Here is an 11,379-nt window from a genome sequence, read left to right as displayed (position 1 = left end):
ATTAATTATCACATGATCTACAAGGTTAATAGTATGCTTAATTCTATCATGCGTAATACTGTCAGTTTAATGTGTAAGGTAACACATACTATTAATTTGCCCTAATCGGGCAATATGATGCATTCATAGGGATTACAATAACCCTACAATTTTTTTAAATAATGTACCCTGTGCCATTACAGTCATTACAATCGCTAATAAGTATATAAATTTCTCCTTAGAGAATATTAGTGTAAATCAAAATGGATACAATCAAGGAAGAGTAATTCTCCTCAGAGAAAACAAAATTACTCAAAATATTGATCTCATCAGAGACATTGAGAATTACACAAAATATAGAGACTAGGGAGGAATATTAAATCAAACAATTAAAACAAAACAATGTATAAAAGAGCTATGCATAGAAATATATAGCCTTAGTAGGGTAAGCTAAATGTATTCCATTTTCGCTGGCTAAAATTATTCCTCCTATGAGATTCAGGGCCTCTGTAAAACGGATTTTTCGCAATAACTTTTTATCTATGCATTTCATAAATATAACGCTTATTCAGAATACATATTATATCAACACATAAATTTTGAGTGTATTCTGCACTACGTAGGTTGAATAAATTTGGTACTTATAATGTAAAAGTGACCTTTTTTGAAGACGGGCCAACTTACTCAGAGAAAAGGTTTCGAACGCACTCGTTACGTAACTTATGACAGCATTTCTTCCCTCTTTCTCGATGGATGATTGGCTATACGTAACGAAGGCTAAACCTCTGGCAACAATGACATACAAATTTAAATACAAGCAAAGCAGTACACCTTTATGAACTCTAAAACCTCTCCACTGATAATTGTCATAATGAACAAACCAACAAAATATGTTAATAAATACAAAAACACTTCGATTATTAGTCTAACTCCCAAAATAAGTTTCCAAAGAAATTACAGTCTACTTTATAGGTCACAATCAGATTGACAAGATGTAGGGAATAGTTGGTAATTATCAAAAACATAGTAGACAAGCTTGATTTGATAACTGCTATATCCAATGTCAAGCAATTTTTATTTATTGGCTATCTACCTATTTACTAAAAAAAAAAAAAAAAAAAAAAAACAGATGCTGGTACCGTATATTGGCTTTAAACCTTCACCAATAATTATCGTCAGTATGGTGACTTCATGAGGCTCCACCCACTTTCGCCTCGTTATAATTCCGGATAACACTGAAGGTTACCATGGGCATTGTTGGATTAGAAAATTTAACTTCTGGCTATAAAAACTAAATTCTCGAGTAGTTGTAAGAAGTGCTAAATGATCCTCAAGGATCCCAGCAGTTGGCCTAAACGTTTAATTCATGTATATTACTGCTATACTGTTGCGGCACTACTGCTACAGTAGTATTACTACGCTAGCACTGATACCCCACCCACATATATGTATCGTTCCGCCATTCATAAAGTCTTTGGGTTTCAGAGCCGTTGGAATTTCTGTCTGGTGGATGGGCGGGGCAACATTTAGTCAAAAGGTGTTTGTTTACCTTGCTTACGTAATGAATGTTTTTCGACTCTTGGCTCGTAATCATTGGCCATGGCGTCGGCTAGATCATTTTTACTCTATAAAAATTAAAACTATCGGGTTTAGGTTATTGATAATGCTGACAAAATTTGTGTGTGGTTTTAAAATATACATATGTCAACTTTCAGCTACATCCGATGCTTTGACAAGGAGCAAAGTCCAAAAAACCGTGTTACAGAGACCCTGAATCTCATAGTAGTCTCATGGAAGGTTAAGTGCCTAGAATGTGGTAATGTGCCAATTGTGGCATTTTTATAACAATCCTATGAGCTTAAAGAGGCATATCTTTGAAGATTGCATATGCCTTTATAGTAGTTCTTAGTGAAGCACTAACATATAAGGCCAGAATTGCTGGTGGATAGGGCTCTGCCTAAGAGAAGCATACAATGGGAATAGATGCCTAAAAGTGATGATGAAGAGGAAACGAAACTATGAAAGAGAAAGTATAGAAATGACAAAAATAGAAACACTTACAAAGGCACACTCCTCTGGATGGAAAGGGCCAGAATTCTCCATAAGAAGGTGGCACTGTGCTAGGTACTAGTGCGGAGAGAGACTATCGACTCTCTTAGGGTTTCTGGAAACCTTGATGTCCTTTTCCTTCTTCCTTTGACCTCTCCAAGGTGCGGTGTAACGATGTCGTTGGGGAGCTAGAGAGACACATCTCCGCTGAAGATTCCTGAGTGGCATCAACTCTGGCTGGCTACTGTGACAACTGTGGCCCTGGCACTCTTCCCTATGCCTAACACTGCTTGGCTTAGTTCCTTATGTTCTTCAGCCAAATTAGATTCGGCAGAGTCCTTACTCCAGGACTCGTTAGCTGCTGATGATGTGGGAGTGGAGGAGGTAATGGTGCTCATGATGGGCTCAAAAGTAGGGTTGATCGACTCTGGGGTGTGTCGTGAGGCTGCACACCTGGTGGTGTTTCTGCTATAGTCATGAGTGTCCTAGAGGATTCCTATTGGAATTGGCTCATCCTCGACCGCCGACCTTGGTAGTGGCGCAAACCCAGAGGAGGAAGCGCAACCTGGACAGAGAGCTCCGTGAGGGAGACTCGAGTCTTGCCTTGACACTGGCACTGAGGACATTCCTGGCACAGTGGGAGGATTTGAACATGGCTCAAGTCCAAGAAGAACAGAGCATGACACTGCATGGTACCTTCAAGTGGCAATGGCTGTGTAGAGGTAAGTCTTGGATGGCCATAGAATCAGTCTGGATATATGTAAGGGTGTAAGCCCTGAGTCTGTAAAAAGGTAGGAGGAGACTTAAAATGCTCTCCAAGCAGAACATCATAACCTCCTGGAATACAGGTTGCTACTGCCAGAGTACATATCTTAGAGCGGTGAGATCGTGTGACTCAACCAGACAGTAAGCAAGAACATTTCTAGATGGTTGATTGTGATGAATTGGTGTCTATCAACCTGAACTCTGTAAGGGATTTTATCCTCTCGAAGGATGGATGTCTGTGCACCAGTGTCATCGAAGGCTCAGACCCGGTAGGTGCCACAAATATAGGGCTCTGAGGTGGAGGGCCTGGAGCTGAAGAATTCGTCACTGCCATTGCAATGGCAGTAACTGCAGCTTTCTTTGGGCATCCTGACCATGAAGCGGTGCGTCCACGCACTTTGCACCAATCACAGAAACTCTTCCTGAAATCATGCTTGGGCCTGTTGTTTTGATTCCAATGGCCGTTATTCTTATTATGTTAGGAGGTCCCATTCTGAGGTGTTGGGAGCTTGCTGAGGAGGATCTGTTTTTGAGAGGCAATGCTTCGTAGAGTGGCCTTGTTTATTGCAATGCCCATACACAGGCTTCTGGGTAGTGTTCTTTGGGCACAAGGTAAGCTGAGAGGTGGCACCAGGAGGAGAAGGGAGAGCATGGCAATTCTTTTGTCTACCTGCAATACTCTCTCTGAAGCTCTCTTTTCTCATGTGCCTATCTCTCAGCAGCTTCTCTTTTCTGTTGTGCTTCTCTCTCAACAGCTTCTCTTTTCTGTTGTGCTTCTCTCTCAGCAGCTTCTCTTTTCTCTTGTGCTCTCTCTTTGGTTGCTTCCTTCATCTTGTCATTCACCTAACTGACCAGTTTTGTCCCCTCCAGCCCATTGCTTTCCCAGGTTCGGTGAATGCCCTAACCTCCTCCAGTGCTGCATTGCTAGCCATATCCTCAGGGGTAAAATGCTAGAAGCACTAGCCTTGGAATAATAAGAGGGGTGACAGTCACAAAACTACAATTATTACCATAGGTATGCGGAGTAACTCAACACTATACCAAGGAAATAACAAGGATCTGTATAGCTGGAGTATGTGCAAAATCAGATGAGATGACAGCCAGAAGGGCTGTAAATGCCCTCCATGTAGAGCAGACTCTCATGCAAGTGACATGGGAATGGTAGTCCAATAGACTATGAATGAAATCCACCGAAGTGCAGGAATTCATGCAATTGACGTGGGAATGGCAGTTACCACTATAAAAGGTAGTTCAATTGAACAGCAATGAATTCCATGTAACTGCGGATAACTCTATGCAGATACTGTGTTACCCTGCAGTTGGACCCCAGTCAAATAACAGTTAAACTGGTAGTAAATAAATGCAACATAACTGTGGATAACTACACAATTCCTGTGTTAAATTGTAGTTGGATCCCTGTAAATAATAGTTAAAATCGGTTGTAAATGAATGACAAGTAACTACTGATAACTCTATAGAATTCATTATCCAGCTACACAAATGCGTTACACCAACTTCACGGAATTGCCTGAGATACTGATATATCCATGGCAAAGCTCCGTTATACTCTTGAGTATGAAGTTTTTTCTCTCCACCTAAACTATAGATTTTTTCTCCCATGCAAAACTAAAAAGCCTCCTACCTGTCGCTAATTTAAGTTCCTGGAGAATTTGGTCTCACACACGTTCACGGCTAGACAACAGGGTGTTGAGGAGGGGAGGATTCGGCTCTCACATGACAATGTACGAGACTATGCGGGTACTTAGAGACACTGAGAAAAAAAAATGTGCCTCGTAAATTATTTACTTGATCCTATTATTTCTCTTTAACATGGATTGGAAGAGTTGCTGTTACTCCAAAAGTTGAATGAATTTATGTCGACGGTAATTATTGTTTTCTTTTTCTCTTTTTTTTTTTTTATAAAAGGGCCTAAATCGATAGGACTCGACCAGAGACACGTGACCGGGGATTTCTCTAGGAACAATCCTTAAACAAGGATTTTATTTCTTCCTCTCCTGCCTAAACACGCGGTTTTACTACAGAGAGAGAGAGAGAGAGAGAGAGAGAGAGAGAGAGAGAGAGAGAGAGATGGAGAGAGAGAGAGAGAGAGAGAGAGAGAGAGAGAGAGAGAGAGAGAGAGAGAGAGAGAGAGAGAATGCACTCAGACAACAATGAAACCGCACAGATTCTCTTACACACCTAACTAACGAAATTTCTTTACAACATGAGATTCGATGAGTTACACTGGCAAATCAGGAAATATTGCACTGGTTTCATTTTGTATTTAAAGTACTCCTTAAATACCTATGTGCTTCAAGCAGCAGGACGTAAAAAAAACTAAGGTTACTTAATGAATTTATCTCTAGGCTATCGGCATTCACATATCCTAAGATTTTGTTAACCCCTAACTACAATACCTAGATAAATATAAAATAATGAAAAAAAGAAATTACTCCTTACCTGCTGTGTAGATTTGGAAACCCGTGTCGTGAGCTCAAAAGAAAGGAACTAGATTCTAGGACAGGTCGCCATTACTATGTTTTCTAGTTTTCTCTCTGTCTGAAAACTGAGGTAGTGTCTTACTGACACTCCTAAAAGACCTTGTTAGAGAACAGAAACATAAAAACTCTACAGCTGAAGGCAGGTATCATTGGAAGTTTAACCAAAGTATATTTGCACTAAATTCGTGAGTAAGCAATTTATACCTTAACGGTAACAGATACTTGAATAGGCCCAGAAATTAAATGGAATGTGGTTGATTGAAGGTCAACCGGGACATGTGGCTGAAAAATTTCCAGGCGCAGAAATAAGGGTTCCACACAGCTAATTCCTTAGTAGTCTATGGCGTCGCTTCCTTGAGGTTCCAAGTTTCTCTCAGAGCTAGACCAGATAATTGCATCTGCAAAGAGATTGCATTTCAGGATCAACACTAAGGAAATAGACATGTGGGGAACGTTAACCATGATTCTCTCTTATTATTTCAAATCAAAGTCCACCCACAGGGATATAGAATGACTGGGGAATAATGAATCTTAACGAATTAGCGCAAAACCTTGCAGTAAATAAGCGATATTGTTACCCGGAACATAGATTTCAGAGCAGTCCAGAGAAAGGGGACTAAAGACTGTCTAGGGAGAAATAATTTAGAGATGGAGGATGGGTCAAATTTTATCCATCATCTTGTTAGTTTTTAGTGAAATGAAAGTATATATATATATATATATATATATATATATATATATATATATATATATATATATATATATAAAACAAGGAAAAATCTCTAACGAGGTCAAATGACACTTGTTTAAACAAATGAAAACAAAACATCTAACTGGTAAAGTAGCCTACCTTTTTCTGTTGAATACCATCTCTGGAGTTGGCTGAAAATCAGTTTCAAACTAGGCTAATGTAAACTCTTTGCTGTTAGAAAAATATTCTTTTTATTTCCTAAAACTGGCTAACATGAAAATGCAATAAAATTAATTACACGTGACTCAAAAACAAACGTTAAACTATCATATTCCTCTCAAAATCCTATCTAAGAAAGTACCCGCTTTTTCCCTAAGTGTCCAAACATTCATAGTTTATTAATAGTCAAAATTAGTCTAGAGAAAAACCCGCGAAGGTGACTTCGAATCCATCTGAAAAAAAAAGACCATAATTATGACACCAAAAAACATTTAAGTTCGTCAATATGGAATGTGTGCCACACCTCACTTCCCTTTCTCTAGAACTCAAGCAATTATCACTCCAAACGTTAACTTTTTCAAAGTTTCTCCTCTACGGTACCTTGTCCGACGGACCTGCAACACCTCTTCTAGCACCTCTTCTGTGGCGTGTTCCACACACTATCAACCTAATTCAGTGAGTCCCCCTTTGCAAATTTTGCCCCAGATTATATGTCATTTTCTGTTCATTATGAACACACACCAATTGGCACACAAGAGGCATGCACGCTAAATACGTGAAACTTTTGATTTTCGAAGTGCGTCACTGACCCCAATTGTGTGCTGGTAAGCTTTCTTGTTTGTTTTTTCGTTTCAGCATCTTCGAGGAATCCAGCATTTTGCATGTCTCTAACCGGCAAGAGCTAAGGTCGATATTATGTCATATTTGGAAACAGAATTTTTAGACAATTGTCCTATTTCTTGTAAACCAATGTATTACAGAAGATATGTTGACAACACATTTGCACTTTTCAGATATCAGTGGCAAATAGCAAAATTTTTGGAACATATTAACGTACAATATCCCAACATTAAATTCTCAATGGAGATAGAAAATGAAAACAAATTACCATTTCTGGACATCCTTGTCACTAGAATCAATTCAGAATTCACGACTGCAGTATATCGAAAAAAGGCGTTCACAGGATTAGCCAATAACTTCTATAGCTCTTGTTAGAAAACCTTTAAGATTAATACCATATACGCACTGGTCTATAGAGCTTTGAAATACTCATCCAACTGGCAAATTTTTTATAACGAAATGGAATTTTTAATAACTTTTTTTCAAAAAAACTTCTATCCCAAAGATATTGTACATACTATAATTAATAAATCAGTAGGTAACTATATCCAACCACCTTCTCCGCTAATGGATGTCCCAAAGGAACTGCGTCAATTCCATATGTAACAAACTCGAAGTTTTCTCTCAGACTCTCACAAATAATAGAACAAGAAACTCCTTCTCTCAAAATTAAACTTATCTCAAACAATCCTTGCAAAATTGGCTCACTTTTTAATTTCAAAGATCGTCTGCAGGCCTTTATGATATCCATCGTTGCAACTTACGTGGGATCTACTCGAAGATTACTGCAGATGAGATATTGTAGCCATATGGGTTTCAGTTATAGAAAAGGTCAAAGAATTAGTAATCCTGAATTTTCTAGTATCAAGAATCATACCGCCAAATGCAAAATAAATGTATCGAAACAGCACTTCTCGATAATAGGTTACACTAAAGACCCGGACCACCTAACTACCATGGAATCGTTAATTATTAAAAGACTGGTTCCCCCATTGAATAACAACACCTCGGCTCTACATCTGGCATAGTCAATGTCTTGGACCTGGCTCTCTCAAAAATCATTCCTTGCTTTCCTTCCATTCTAGTTGGTTGGTACCTCAGTGGTTCTTCTTCTCTATTTTAACTATTTCTATTTTTATTGCATTTTAACATGAATACTATTGTGAATCCCTATTTTTAGTTTTTAATATATGAATTTCTCTTTTAACAGACTGAAGATGCACAAAATTGATGTGCGAAACGTTTTATAATAAATCTTGGCCTTCATGTGAAGTATCAATGGACCTCCTGAACCTCTCATATATATATATATTATATATATATATATATATATATATATATATATATATATAATATAATATGATATATATATATATATATATATATATATTATATTTATATTTATATATATATATTCTACGAATACCAAGCAAACTCGCCTTCCAGTTTTCTATAAAAGAAAGTAAATATGGAGATATTAAATCATTCATAAAATTTGACCCTTCCTTAATCGCTAAATTATTTCTCCTTAGACACTTTTCAATCCTCTTTCTCTGGACTTGCGACTGCTCCGAAATCTAAGTTCCAGGAAACAATGTCGCATATTTACTACAAGGTTTTGCGTTAATTCGTTGAAAATTAGTATTCCCCTTCCGAATGAAGCAGCTTTCATGTAAGTATTTTTTATATCATTGGTGGCAACTACCTCCAAATTAATTCGTATTTTGTCTTTATTATAAACCTAAAAATAACTCTCATTTCCTCGGATGTAGACACAAAAATCGTACTAATGAGATTCTGATTGTGCAGTAAATCTTTATTGCTGGCTTAATCAAATGCATGATGAGAGAGCCTGTGTTTGTCTCTGCAATTTGTCAGACAATTTTTCCTTTCATCTATTTTGAGAATTGAGTAATTCGTCGCGTCTGTCTAATGAGGCGTGTAGGGGTGATCGATGGAATGAGTCTGGGATAAAGGAGAAATTACTTAACTCATTGGCTTACGGGGACAGAAAACCAAATGTCCGTATCTAGACCAGGCACGAGGAAACAAACAGAGAACAGGTTAAGATGAGGGGTGGGACTTGAACAACCAATAGGCGTAAAAGATTTGCGTCCTCAAGAATGGTAGATGAAAAGATTCAGAGAATTCATAAACTGGGAGGAAATTCCAAACCAGAGGGACACCAGCAAAGAAACAGATCACTGAACTGTGATTTTCGCTAAATAATGGAGAAAAGATGACCTAATTGTTATTAGTAATTGCTAGCGAAAAATGAATCATATATGCATGGCTTTATTTTCGGCCTTCACATTGTTATCGTTAACTTTACTGTATTTTAATTTGTTATTAAATGAGATTTGATAGCCAAACATTTAAATGTCATACAATTTCGAGAGATCACATTAATGTGATTAACTTCCTATTATAGTCAATGAGGTATGAATAATTATCATGTTTTTGTAGTCAATAGTTGATCATTTTACCTAAATTGGATTTTGGAGAAAAATGGTACCCATAATGTAAAAACGATAATCAATTCGAGCGATTTATAAATGTTTATATTTTTCAAATGAAAGTTAGTTACACTTTGTTTTATTTTTTGAAAAGTAATTTTCCATTAAACGGACAACAGCGTAAAACCTAAATGTAATCAGCTAAGGAATATAAGGGAAATGGCAGGCTTCCTTATATTGTATATAACTACTTGATGTCAAAGATCCAGTACCAAACTGCAACGAATACATTATTAACCAAACTAATTGAAAACGCGAGGTGTGGTAACTGTTTGTGATTCACAGATGAATCTTAGAATTTAGGATGCTATGTAATGTTCCTGTGCATTCGAAAGCACAGCGCCCATAACCCAGCCCCAATCGAATAAATCCCCGAGTGTTTCAGGAATGGCCAAAGTGCCTTTGAGGATTAACCTGGTGCCCTCGTTTGATATGCTCGGTTGGAAAATAGTCCATTCGCGTCCGATGGCCAAAAATTGGCCCTGCCGTTTCTTTCCTGAAACAGCTGCCGCAAGCAGTGAGTAAAGGGACAAAATTGAACCGGATCGCAAATGAATGACTTCCAGTACAGTTTCCAAGTCTCGTTTCATTTTAGGCCCGCTGGAGCTGTCCAGTAATAATATAAAAGACTCACGATTCTTAATCATATCCGTGAAACCCTTATTAAGAAAGACATGATGATTTAATGCAGTGATATAACAGGCAGAAAAACAGTCGTGTTCTCTCTCAGATGTAAGCATAACTATTGTTCATAAAATGTATATTTGAATTATGTATGAAAGCGAAAGGAAGACTCTAGCAAAATCACACAATAACATTCAAGTCGAGTCTCGTAGGTTTTGTATTTATTGTAATATTATAATTAGGCTCCCTAATAAAATAGCCGCCTTGTTATTATGTGCCAAACAGCTTTGAGGTCAACACGTCTGATCTTATCTTTGATCTCCCACTGTTGATAATTATTGTTATTACGAGGCCTGTTTATATCCGTGCTTTAAGCAATAATAAACACCTATGTTCTGACAGAATTCATCAACAGTGATATTTGACGGATGTGTGGATTTAAGTACTAGATACAATTGCTTGGGTGTTTGAATAATTCAATTTATGAACTGTGTGTGTGTGTGTGTGTGTGAGAGAGAGAGAGAGAGAGAGAGAGAGAGAGAGAGAGAGAGAGAGAGATTCTAATATCAATATTGCCCTAAATAACTACGTACATTAAATATCCAATTATTCAAATTATTGACTTTAAAAAGGCTAATATATTCAAGGGAATATTATTAATGTTAAAAAGGTATGAAAATAAGAAATGATGTCACTCCATGCACTGTCATTTTCCTACAAATGGGTGCGAAAATTTACTTAATTATTTGGAAGCTGTAGTAAACTAATATAATAATTCAGACAACTTTAATTTAATGTAAATATTATGAATGAAAACCATTAAACCTTCAATTTATGGAAGCTTAAACATCCAAAGTAAGATTACTTAGTAATTACTAACAGAGAGAAGAGAGAGAGAGAGAGAGAGAGAGAGAGAGAGAGAGAGAGAGAGAACATGAAATACGTAAAACAAACCATACAGCCAATGGTCTATAAGCACAAGAAAGCCAACCTAACCAAGCACAGTCATAAAATAAAATTAGGCCGTTCATAGTCCAATATACACTTTATTCTTCCAGAATGGAATGGCGCAGGATATAATGAAATAGGGTTAGAAAGAGAAGGAGGGAGGTGGGCGCAAGAGCACCTTCATCCCAGTTACGATTATCGTAATAGCGTTTTGGAGTGTACTTTGAAATTTGTCTATAAATTTTCCAGAAATTTGATGTTTCCGAGGGTTAAGTTTTACGTTTGCTTTGACTTTAACTTAGCAGAATTACACAATGAAATATTCATTCTTTACTGTGATGTAAGTCTTTACAAAATTATTGTGTAACTTGCTTCTATTACTTAACTCGTGCGAAAAATAAATTAACTAACAATACCATCAATGCCTTAGCACCTTTCTCAATCAGCAAATAACGAGAACTTTCCA

Source organism: Macrobrachium nipponense, chromosome 11, assembly GCF_015104395.2.
Source record: "Macrobrachium nipponense isolate FS-2020 chromosome 11, ASM1510439v2, whole genome shotgun sequence".
NCBI lineage: Eukaryota > Metazoa > Arthropoda > Malacostraca > Decapoda > Palaemonidae > Macrobrachium > Macrobrachium nipponense.
The sequence above is the reverse complement of the archived record's forward strand: the minus strand, read 5'-3'. Positions refer to the sequence as shown.